At 38.8% G+C, this 12,446-nt stretch overlaps 1 protein-coding gene and 1 long non-coding RNA gene across 8 annotated transcripts in view; one reads left to right on the plus strand and one right to left on the minus strand.

Moving 5' to 3' along the window:
• GARNL3 (GTPase activating Rap/RanGAP domain like 3) overlaps positions 1 to 12,446 on the plus strand; it is a 254,850-nt gene that overhangs the window by 17,273 nt on the left and 225,131 nt on the right. The gene's annotated exons all lie outside the window — the stretch shown is intronic.
• Positions 3,721 to 12,446, minus strand: part of LOC143670656 (uncharacterized) — a 90,011-nt gene continuing 81,285 nt past the window's right edge. The window contains exons 3-4 of the long non-coding RNA XR_013169423.1: positions 5,853 to 5,935; positions 3,721 to 4,070 (exon numbers count right to left, since the gene is read on the minus strand). This is a non-coding gene — a long non-coding RNA (uncharacterized LOC143670656). The remainder of the gene's footprint in view (positions 4,071 to 5,852; positions 5,936 to 12,446) is intronic.

Genomic DNA, 12,446 nt, shown 5'->3' on the forward strand with positions numbered 1-12,446 from the left:
TTGTTTGGGGTTTGGCAAGTTGTGGTAGGTAGCAGTGTCTAATTGAAGTTTGCATAAGAGTGACCTCCAGAGTAGTCTCTTAACTCTATTTGAGCTCTCTAAGCCACTGATACCTTATTTGTTACACTTCTTTTCCTCCTTTTGGTTAGGATTGCATTGTTGATCCCATGGTGCCAGGGCCAGACTCATCCCTGGGAGTCATCTCCCACACCGCCAGGGAGACTTTCACCCCTGATGTCGTGCCCCACGTAGCAGGGAGGGCAATGATTTTGCTTGCGGAGTTGCACTGAGAAAGAGAGGCCACATCTGAGCAACAAAAGAGATGCTCTGGAATAACTCTTCGGCATGGCTATAGGTAGTCTAAGCTTGTCTGCTATGTAATTAAGCTTCATGAGAGCAAACCTTAAAATCAAGGGCTTGACCTATTTATTTTTTATTTGGGTGCCCCTAATGTTTGGCACAATATCAGGGGTTTCACCAGTGGTAAAGTTTAATAGTTCCATATTTTTTCTCTCATCCCTCAAGGGACTTGCCAGCACTTTTTTTTTTTTTGGCATGGGGAGGCTCCAGGAATCGAACCTGGGTCTCTGGCATGGCAGGTGAGAATTCTGCCACTAAGCCACCATTGCACTGCCCTGCCAATACTTTTTTGATCATCTGCTTAATATACTCTGGTATGTATCCAGGCATTATATTAAGCTATATAGGATTAAAGGCCCTCGTTCTTATTCTGGGTTACCTGTGTTTGGATTGTTTAAATGATCTAACCAAACAGATTGAGTTAGATATGTGCTATAGAAAATTTAGGTTCTAGACAAAATAAACCTTTCTTCCTTTGGTCTCAAAGAGTAGATGAGGTTCTAAAATACAAACAACGTCTTCCTTACCCCTGTATTCTGAATTACTTTAATTCGGCCCTGATTGGCTTCATTCTTAACTCTGAATACAAAATTATACTTATATAAAACAGCCTCTCAAAATCCAGAAATAATAATTACCACTCCAGGCTAAATGTGACTGCTATAAGAGCTTACAATCTAGGCCCCTGTTTTCTTATAGGTGTTTTCTAAATGAGACCATAGAATAATTGCTCTTTTTGTTTCTGGTTTATTTTGCCTCACCAGATGTCCCCATAAGTTGTTCATCCACAATTTTGCATGCCTTGTAACTTTGTTCCTCTTTGTAGCAGCACAATATTCTATCATATGTATATACCATCATTCATCAATCTACTTCGCAGCCAATGCATCCTTCAGCAACCTCCATTCATTAGGCACAATGTCCAAGGTCAGTAGTCCATCAACACTCTCAATTTCAGATAATTTCATTGTTCCCAAGAGAAAAATAACCTATAAACACACCCTCACCAAATAGAAAATCTAAACCTTCCCTTAACTCTTGTCCCAACCCCCATTGTTTACCCCAGGTTTTGCTGTGGTACTGTTGATGCTTTCTTGTTAAACATATCCTATAGCCTGTAGTGGCAGTTTTCCTTCTATACCTCAAACTTATATGCTCTTTGTACAAGATTCATACCTTTGAATTGTTCATCAAGAACTTATATATATTTATTAATCAGTGGGACACATGGTCTATACAACCTCTTTCAATCATATAGAGGAACAGAATTTTAAGAATGAGTTTTCTAAATTGGTTCTGGGGTTTCTGAAATTGGTTCTCTTATCTGATTAGATTTAGAGACACTACACTAATGACCCTGTTTTCTAGTGTATAATCCATGGTGTGATGTGGCAATAGAAGTACCAGTCTCTTTCTCCCAGCCACTCCTGTCATTGCCCAATGGATTCATGGACAAAGTGGCCATGGTGGTAGGAATAGAGGTTATACCTGGATTCAGCAACATGGACTTCCACTCACCACAGCCAGCTTGGCTACTACCAGTGCTGATTGCTGAATCTGCCAACAGCAGAGACCAATACTGTGTATTGGTGATGAGCCAGCTACCTGGTGGTAGGTTGATTACATTGGACCACTTCCATCACGGAAGGGATAGCATTTTGTTCTTACTGGAATATACAACTATTCTGGATACAGATTTGCCTTTCCTGCCTGTAGTACTTCTATCAAAACTACCATGCATAGATTTACAGAATGCCTTAGTACTGTTACGGTATTCCACACAACATTGCTTCTAATCAAGGAACTCACTTCACAGCAAATGAAGTTTGACAGTGGTCAAATTCTGCTCATATATTCACTGATCTTACCATGTTCTCCCTCATTTTGAAGCAGCTGGCTTGATTAAATAGTGGAAGGCCTTTTTGAATACTCACTTTCAGTGTCAGCTAGGTGACAGTACCTTCCATGGCTGGGGCAGTGTTCTCCAGGAAGATGTATATGTGCTTAATTAGCATCCAGTATATGGTACTGTTTCTCCCATACCCAAGATTCATGGTTTCAGGATTCAGGGGTAGAAATGGAAGTGGCTCACTTTTACCCCCCATTATTTACTAGCAAAATTTTTGCTTCCTATCATCACAACCTTATATTCTGCTAGTATAGAATTCCTATTTCCAAAAGAAAGAATACTTCCATTGGGAGACAGCAATTATTCCATTGAACAGGAAATTAAGACTACCACCTGGCCACTTTGAGCTCCTCATGCCTCTGAATCAGCAGGCAAAGAAGTGAATTACAGTACTGGCTGGGATGATTGATCCTGATTGCCAGAGGGAAAATGGGCTGCTGGTACACAAGGAAGGTAAGGAAGAGCATGTCTGGAACATAGGAGATCCCATAGGGCATCTCTTAATGCTACCATGCCTTGTTATTAAAATCGACGGAGTACTACACAACCCAATTCAGGTACTTGTACTAATGGTCCAGACCCTTTAGGAATAAAGGTTTCATTTATCCTACCGGGCAAAGAATCACAGACAGCTGAGGTGCTTGGTAAAAGCAAAAGGAATATAGAACAGGTAGTAGAAGATAGTTTTAAATACCAGGCATGACCAGGTGACCAGTTGTAGAAATGCGGATTATACTTCTTATGTGTATTTCTTCCTTAATTTGTAATGACTATATTTGTATACATATACATGTATACCTGTATTTCAAATATTGCTTTCTTCCTTTCCTTATCCCCTTATCATATGACATAAGATGTAAGAATAGTAGTCAGCTCTACATCATAGTACTTAAATTACAGGATATCAAGGAGAATAGTGAATTTCACCTAAGAATTTTGTACCTTCTTCTGGGGAAAGGATTGTACATTTCAGTTACATGCAGAATAGTTGTTATGTTAAGTAGAGGTGTAACTTTATTATTGTCTTTATTTAAAGATTAAGTATTATTAAAAAGTTATATTTGGGTGCCAAGTTGACAAGGAGTGGACTGTGATGGTCAGTTTTATGTGTCCACTTGGCTAGGCTGTGCTACCCAGTTATTTAATCAAACACTAATTTAGATGTGGTGAAGGTGTTTTGTCGACATGGGTAACATCTCCAATCAGTTGACTTTATGTAAAGAAGTTTACCCTTGATAATATAAATGTGCCTCATCCAATTAGTAAGGCCTTAAGAGCAAAAACTGAGGTTTCCTAGAGAAGCAGAAATTCTGCCTCAAGACCCTAGCATAAAATCCTGCCTTAATATCAAGACTGCTGGCCTACCTTACAGATTTCAGATTTGAGAGCTCCCACATGAGCCAGTTCCTTAAAATAAATAAATATGTATTTTTGGTTTTGTTTCTCTGGAGAACCCTGGCCAATATAGGTCAGGAGGTAAAAATGGGATATCAAGCATCAAATGGGTGCTTGAAGTGGACTTTCCATTCGTAAGTGTCAGTGATTCCATAGTTTTAGCACAACTGAAAATAAAAATATAAATGTCTGTCTTACATTTTATGACCAGGGAGAAAAGTGTCTCTAGAAGCACTGCCAACCATTAAGTATTTCCCAGTATCTGTTCCATATATCGAGCCTGGATCGATGTTTTACAGATGCATTGTCTTTGCTCTCTTGCGCTTGTCAGTCTTCACAAAGCAGCTGCCTTGATAAATTAAACAAGTCTCGCATCCCTCTGAATGCAGCTACCAGTGACTTCATTCTAGAAAAGCCAAAACAATCTGATGTATTCTCCCTATTCCAAATGACTTTTTTTCTGAATTTTTTGATATTTACTTCATTTATTTGTTCAACAAATCCTTATTGAGCATGTGCTTGTACTAGGTGCTCTGGAGACAACCCTGAACAAGACAGATGAGGTTTTGCTCTTGTGGACCTAGCATTTCTAGTGGAGGAAGATAAACTATATACCACTAAACAAATGCATAACTAGGATGATTTCAGGTTGTGATGGAAAAAGCAAGGTTACAGGATAGAGTGACTGGAGTGGGGGGAGAGGGAAATTTGTCTTGTGTCCACTCCTAATTTATCCACTGACTGCTGCTACTCCACTGTGTCTTCCCATTGCACCCAACTCTGCCACTGCTCACTTGGCTGTTGAACCAGCTTAGACCTCAAAAGCTGGTCTCAAGTTGAAAACAGGCAAGAATGATTATTTCTGCTAGGTTTAAAATTGTTTTCAGCGTGCAGAACAGGGAATGTACAAAGTCAAGAATGTAAGTGATTTGAAGGGTGCTTTGAAAACTATTGCTCTTTTATTTCTTTGCTTTGTATATATATTATACTATACAATAAAAAAAGTTTAAAAAAATGAAACAAAACAGGACTGTACAAAAAAAAATTAGGTTTAGAACCACTCAATAAACACTGCTCAATAAAAAAAAAAGTAAAGTCAATTGTGATGATAAAAAATATTTAAGCCTTCTAGCCTCCTATATTAGGAGAAGCTAGAAAGAAAAAAATCTGAGAGGATCATATGGTAACCCATGAAAAATTCAGGGATCTGTCCTGTAACTACTTGTTGAAGAATGCTTTGAAAACTATTGCTTTTTTATTTCTTTGCATTGTATATATGTTATACTATACAAGAAAAAGTTAAAAAAAAAAAAAAAGGAATGCAAGTGAGTGGGAACAGTTCCCTAATATTTCTCATCTTCCTCATGGAATTTTGGCTGAAGTTCAGTGATCAGTGGATTCTGTACCAAAGTACATATCTGCCAGGTTGAAGGAGATGAACCAAGATCTTGTTGCCCTTATCCCATTTTGCTGTATTCAGGGGTCTATCTACTAGCTTTTGGTACAGCTCTTGTGCCACAGGTATGTTCTTCCAAGGTTTGTTTTCTTACTCAGTCATTGGGCCTCAGCAAGAGGCCTAGCCATGGCTACCACAATTGCTGGTCTCTACCTGGAGCATTAGACAAGTTCTTCTGAGTAGACTGTTATTGCTTCTTCATGGTCATTAACAGAGGGCTAATGAGAATGTAGGCCATATTTCTCTTTACTGTTGTTCCTTTATACCTGTAACACTAGAACTTAAGGCATACTGAAGAATTGGGAGTCATAACATAAAAGGAGAAAATTGTAAACACACACTCGTATACATACAAACACACAAATATCCTACAAAGGAGTTTGTTCATGGACACCCTCATTTTCTCTTCTTCAGGTCCACGGCCCTCCTCATAAGCATCTCTAGAATCTGAATCCACCTTTTTTTTCCTTCCACATTTTGGATTTTTATTCTAGAGACTTCTGAAGTCTGTCTGTTGTATTATTTGATTTTTTTGTTTTGAGAAAATCCATGTTCTTTCATTTACTTGAGAATATCTTTCACCCATGTTAAAAGTCTTCTGATCTATACTCATCATCTGCCCCTTGCATACTGCTTTTCATAACTCCTATGCTAGTTTATTCCTGCATATTCATCTTTGAATGGAAGCAGTTGTATTTGGATCTACATTTGCTTATAAATGATTGCACTCACCTTCACTTCCTTCTGTGTTTACCTGAACAGTGATTGAATCCTTTCTTTCAGAACTTGAACTGGGGGGCTGGCCTTTGATGCTTCTTGAGGAGCAGGAGAAAGGATATAGAAGTGGAAAGGATGAAGATAGTAAAATCACACCATCTGTTTTTACCATCTCCCCATGCTTTCCCTCCAGTTTGCCATATCTCGTATCTCTGGGATAATCTGACCCCATGACAACAGTGCTTCCCTTGAATTTTCAGCTTCTCCCTCCAATACAGGGCAAATGGGTCACTCTGACCAGGGTCTGGATCAGTGTGATTTCCCATGATACATGGGCCTTCTTTTCGTGGGCTCATATGGTTTTTTTTTATTTATTTTATTTTATTAATTAACGGAAAAAAGAAAAAAAAGAAATTAACCCAACATTTAGAAATCATAGCATTCTACATATGCAATCAGTAATTCTTAACATCATCACATAGATACATGATCATCGTTTCTTAGTACATTTGCATCGGTTTAGAAGAACTAGCAACACAACAGAAAAAGATATAGAATGTTAATATAGAGAAAAAAATAAAAATAATAATAATAGTAAAAACAAAAAAAAACAACCAGACAGACAAAAACAAACAAAAAACAAAACAACAACAACAAAAAAAAAAACCTATAGCTCAGATGCAGCTTCATTCAGTGTTTTAACATGATTACTTTACAATTAGGTATTATTGTGTTGTCCATTTTAGAGTTTTTTATCTAGTCCTGTTGCACAGTCTTTATCGCTTCAGCTCCAATTACCCATTATCTTACCCTGTTTCTAACTCCTGATGGTCTCTGTTACCAATGACATATTCCAAGTTTATTCTCGATGTCGGTTCACATCAGTGGGACCATACAGTATTTGTCTTTTAGTTTTTGGCTAGACTCACTCAGCATAATGTTCTCTAGGTCCATCCATGTTATTACATGCTTCATAAGTTCATCCTGTCTCAAAGCTGCATAATATTCCATCGTCTATATATACCACAGTTTGTTTAGCCACTCATCTGTTGATGGACATTTTGGCTGTTTCCATCTCTTTGCAATTGTAAATAACACTGCTATAAACATTGGTGTGCAAATGTCTGTTTGTGTCTTTGCCCTTAAGTCCTTTGAGTAGATTCCCAGCAATGGTATTGCTGGGTCGTATGGCAATTCTATATTCAGTTTTTTGAGGAACTGCCAAACTGCCTTCCACAGTGGTTGCACCATTTGACATTCCCACCAACAGTGGATAAGTGTGCCTCTTTCTCCTCATCCTCTCCAGTACTTGTCATTTTCTGTTTTGTTGATAATGGCCATTCTGGTGGGTGTGAGATGATATCTCATTGGTGGTTTTGATTTGCATTTCTCTAATGGCCAGGGACATTGAGCATCTCTTCATGTGCCTTTTGGCCATTTGTATTTCCTCTTCTGAGAGGTGTCTGTTCAAGTCTTTTTCCCATTTTGTAATTGGGTTGGCTGTCTTTTTGTTGTTGAGTTGAACAATCTCTTTATAAATTCTGGATACTAGACCTTTATCTGATATGTCATTTCCAAATATTGTCTCCCATTGTGTAGGCTGTCTTTCTACTTTCTTGATGAAGTTCTTTGATGCACAAAAGTGTTTAATTTTGAGGAGCTCCCATTTATTTATTTCCTTCTTCAGTGCTCTTGCTTTAGGTTTAAGGTCCATAAAACCGCCTCCAGTTGTAAGTTTCATAAGATATCTCCCAACATTTTCCTCTACCTGTTTTATGGTCTTAGACCTAATGTTTAGATCTTTGATCCATTTTGAGTTAACTTTTGTATAGGGTGTGAGAGATGGGTCTTCTTTCATTCTTTTGCATATGGATATCCAGTTCTCTAGGCACCATTTATTGAAGAGACTGCTCTGTCCCAGGTGAGTTGGCTTGACTGCCTTATCAAAGATCAAATGTCCATAGATGAGAGGGTCTATATCTGAGCACTCTATTCGATTCCATTGGTCGATATATCTATCTTTATGCCAATACCATGCTGTTTTGACCACTGTGGCTTCATAATATGCCTTAAAGTCAGGCAGCGCGAGACCTCCAGCTTCGTTTTTTTTTCCTCAAGATGTTTTTAGCAATTCGGGGCACCCTGCCCTTCCAGATAAATTTGCTTATTGGTTTTTCTATTTCTGAAAAATAAGTTGTTGGGATTTTGATTGGTATTGCATTGAATCTGTAAATCAATTTAGGTAGGATTGACATCTTAACTATATTTAGTCTTCCAATCCATGAACACGGTATGCTCTTCCATCTATTTAGGTCTTCTGTGATTTCTTTTAACAGTTTTTTGTAGTTTTCTTTGTATAGGTTTTTTGTCTCTTTAGTTAAATTTATTCCTAGGTATTTTATTCTTTTAGTTGCAATTGTAAATGGGATTCGTTTCTTGATTTCCCCCTCAGCTTGTTCATTACTAGTGTATAGAAACGCTACAGATTTTTGAATGTTGATCTTGTAACCTGCTACTTTACTGTACTCATTTATTAGCTCTAGTAGTTTTGTTGTGGATTTTTCCGGGTTTTCGACGTATAGTATCATATCGTCTGCAAACAGTGATAGTTTTACTTCTTCCTTTCCAATTTTGATGCCTTGTATTTCTTTTTCTTGTCTAATTGCTCTGGCTAGAACCTCCAACACAATGTTGAATAATAGTAGTGATAATGGACATCCTTGTCTTGTTCCTGATCTTAGGGGGAAAGTTTTCAATTTTTCCCCATTGAGGATGATATTAGCTGTGGGTTTTTCATATATTCCCTCTATCATTTTAAGGAAGTTTCCTTGTAGTCCTATCTTTTGAAGTGTTTTCAACAGGAAAGGATGTTGAATCTTGTCAAATGCCTTCTCTGCATCAATTGAGATGATCATGTGATTTTTCTGCTTTGATTTGTTGATATGGTGTATTACATTAATTGATTTTCTTATGTTGAACCATCCTTGCATACCTGGGATGAATCCTACTTGGTCATGATGTATAATTCTTTTAATGTGTTGTTGGATTCGATTTGCTAGAATTTTGTTGAGGATTTTTGCATCTATATTCATTAGAGAGATTGGTCTGTAGTTTTCTTTTTTTGTAATATCTTTGCCTGGTTTTGGTATGAGGGTGATGTTGGCTTCATAGAATGAATTAGGTAGTTTTCCCTCCACTTCAATTTTTTTGAAGAGTTTGAGGAGAGTTGGTACTAATTCTTTCTGGAGTGTTTGGTAGAATTCACATGTGAAGCCATCTGGTCCTGGACTTCTCTTTTTAGGAAGCTTTTGAATGACTGATTGAATTTCTTTACTTGTGATTGGTTTGTTGAGGTCATCTATTTCTTCTTGAGTCAAAGTTGGTTGTTCATGTCTTTCCAGGAACCCGTCCATTTCATCTAAATTGTTGTATTTATTATTGTAAAGTTGTTCATAGTATCCTGTTATTACCTCCTTTATTTCTGTGAGGTCAGTAGTTATGTCTCCTCTTCCATTTCTGATCTTATTTATTTGCGTCCTCTCTCTTTTTCTTTTTGTCAGTCTTGCTAAGGGCCCATCAATCATATTGATTTTCTCATAGAACCAACTTCTGGTCTTATTGATTTTCTCTATTGTTTTCATGTTTTCAATTTCATTTATTTCTGCTCTAATCTTTGTTATTTCTTTCCTCTTGCTTGCTTTGGGGTTAGTTTGCTGTTCTTTCTCCAGTTCTTCCAAGTGGACAGTTAATTCCTGCATTTTTGCCCTTTCTTCTTTTCTGATATAGGCATTTAGGGCAATAAATTTCCCTCTTAGCACTGCCTTTGCTGCGTCCCATAGGTTTTGATATGTTGTGTTTTCGTTTTCATTCGCCTCAAGTTATTTACTAATTTCTCTTGCAATTTCTTCTTTGACCCACTCGTTGTTTGAGAGTGTGTTGTTGAGCCTCCACGTATTTGTGAATTTTCTGGCACTCCGCCTATTATTGATTTCCAACTTCATTCCTTTATGATCCGAGAAAGTGTTGTGTATGATTTCAGTCTTTTTAAATTTGTTGAGACTTGCTTTGTGACCCAGCATATGGTCTATCTTTGAGAATGATCCATGAGCACTTGAGAAAAAGGTGTATCCTGCTGTTGTGGGATGTAATGTCCTATAAATGTCTGTTAAGTCTAGCTCATTTATTGTAATATTCAGATTCTCTATTTCTTTATTGATCCTCTGTCTAGATGTTCTGTCCATTGATGAGAGTGGTGAATTGAAGTCTCCAACTATTATGGTATATGTGTCTATTTCCCTTTTCAGTGATTGCAGTGTATTCCTCACGTATTTTGGGGCATTCTGGTTCGGTGCATAAATATTTATGATTGTTATGTCTTCTTGTTTAATTGTTCCTTCTATTAGTAGATAGTGTCCTTCTTTGTCTCTTTTAACTGTTTTACATTTGAAGTCTAATTTGTTGGTTATTAGTATAGCTACTCCTGCTCTTTTCTGGTTGTTATTTGCATGAAATATCTTTTCCCAACCTTTCACTTTCAACCTATGTTTATCTTTGGATCTAAGATGTGTTTCCTGTAGACAGCATATAGAAGGATCCTGCTTTTTAATCCATTCTGCCAGTCTATGTCTTTTGATTGGGGAATTTAGTCCGTTAACATTTAGTGTTATTACTGTTTGAATAATATTTTCCTCTACCATTTTGCCTTTTGTATTATATGTATCATATCTGACTTTCCTTCTTTCTACACTCTTCTCCATACCTCTCTCTTCTGTCTTTTCGTATCTGACTCTAGTGCTCCCTTTAGTATTTCTTGCAGAGCTGGTCTCTTGGTCACAAATTCTCTCAGTGACTTTTTGTCTGCAAATGTTTTAATTTGTCCCTCATTTTTGAAGGACAGTTTTGCTGGATATAGAAGTCTTGGTTGGCAGTTTTTCTCTTTTAGTAATTTAAATATATCATCCCACTGTCTTCTAGCTTGCATGGTTTCTGCTGAAAAATCTACACATAGTCTTATTGGGTTTCCCTTGTATATGATGGATTGTTTTTCTCTTGCTGCTTTCAAGATCCTCTCTTTCCCTTTGACCTCTGACATTCTAACTAGTAAGTGTCTTGGAGAACGCCTATTTGGGTCTATTCTCTTTGGGGTGTGCTGCACTTCTTGGATCTGTAATTTTAGGTCTTTCAAAAGAGTTGGGAAATTTTCAGTGATAATTTCTTCCATTAGTTTTTCACCTCCTTTTCCCTTCTCTTCTCCTTCTGGGACACCCACAACATGTATATTTGTGCGCTTCATATTGTCCTTCAGTTCCCTGATCCCCTGTTCAAATTTTTCCATTCTTTTCCCTATAGTTTCTGTTTCTTTTTGGAATTCAGATGTTCCATCCTCCAAATCACTAATTCTAGCCTCTGTCTCTTTAAATCTACCATTGTAGGTATCCATTGTTTTTTCCATCTTTTCTACTTTGTCCTTCAATCCCATAAGTTCTGTGATTTGTTTTTTCAGACTTTCTATTTCTTGTTTTTGTTCAACCCATGTCTTCTTCATGTCCTCCCTCAATTTATTGATTTGGTTTTTGAAGAGGTTTTCCATTTTTGTTCGTATATTCAGAATTAGTTGTCTCAGCTCCTGTATCTCATTTGAACTATTGGTTTGTTCCTTTGACTGAGCCATATCTTCAATTTTCCTGGCATGATCCGTTATTTTTTGCTGGCGTCTGAGCATTTAATCAGATTTCCCTGGGTGTGGGACCCAGCAGGTTGAAAGATTTTCCTGTGAAATCATGGGCTCTGTTTTTCTTATCCTGCCCAGTATGTGGCGCTCATCTGTCTGCGGGTCCCACCAGTAAAGGATGCTGGGGCTCCTTTAACTTGGAAGACTCTCACTGTGGGGGAGGATCGCCAGCCCAAACGCCTTGGGGGAGTGCCCCTCCAAATCTCCCAGCCGGCCCAGGAATCCGCGCGTGGGGAGGGGGCGCCGACCACTGCGGCTTGGGGGAGTACCGATCCAAATCTCCCAGCCGGCCCGGAAATCCGCACGTGGTGGGGGTACCGACTGCCGTGGCTTGAGGGGACCGCCTGTCCAAATCTCCCAACCTGCCCGGGAATCCACGCGTGGCGGGAGCGCCGGCCGCCACAACTTGAGGGAACTGCCTGTCCAAATCTCCCAGCCGTCCCGGGAATCCGCGCGTGGGGGGCGGCGGTGGCCACCGCGGCTTGAAAGGACCGCCTGTCCAAATCTCCCAGCCGGCCCGGGAAGGAGGGAGGGAGGGGCTCCGGCCACCATCCGCCTTGGACCGGGGAAGCGCGTGCCCCTCGGGGGTCTCACCGCAGCGGATTCTCCCAACCGGTTCAGCCGTTCCAGAATGGGGTACGCTGTCTTTTTGGTCTCTGTCGTGGCTCCGGGAGCTGTTCTGTACCGTTTCTGTTTCTTTAGTAGCTGTTCTGGAGGAGGAACTAAGACTCGCACATCTTACTAAGCCGCCATCTTCTCCAGAAGTCCTAAAAAGAAGTCTTTTAATCCTGTATAGATTATTGTAATGCCTAGAAACATCCTAGAGTATATTAAGCAGATAATCTAAAAGTATTGGCAAAGTCCCCTGAGGAAGGGGA

The sequence above is a fragment of the Tamandua tetradactyla genome, chromosome 2 (genome assembly GCF_023851605.1).
Source record: "Tamandua tetradactyla isolate mTamTet1 chromosome 2, mTamTet1.pri, whole genome shotgun sequence".
Taxonomy (NCBI): domain Eukaryota; kingdom Metazoa; phylum Chordata; class Mammalia; order Pilosa; family Myrmecophagidae; genus Tamandua; species Tamandua tetradactyla.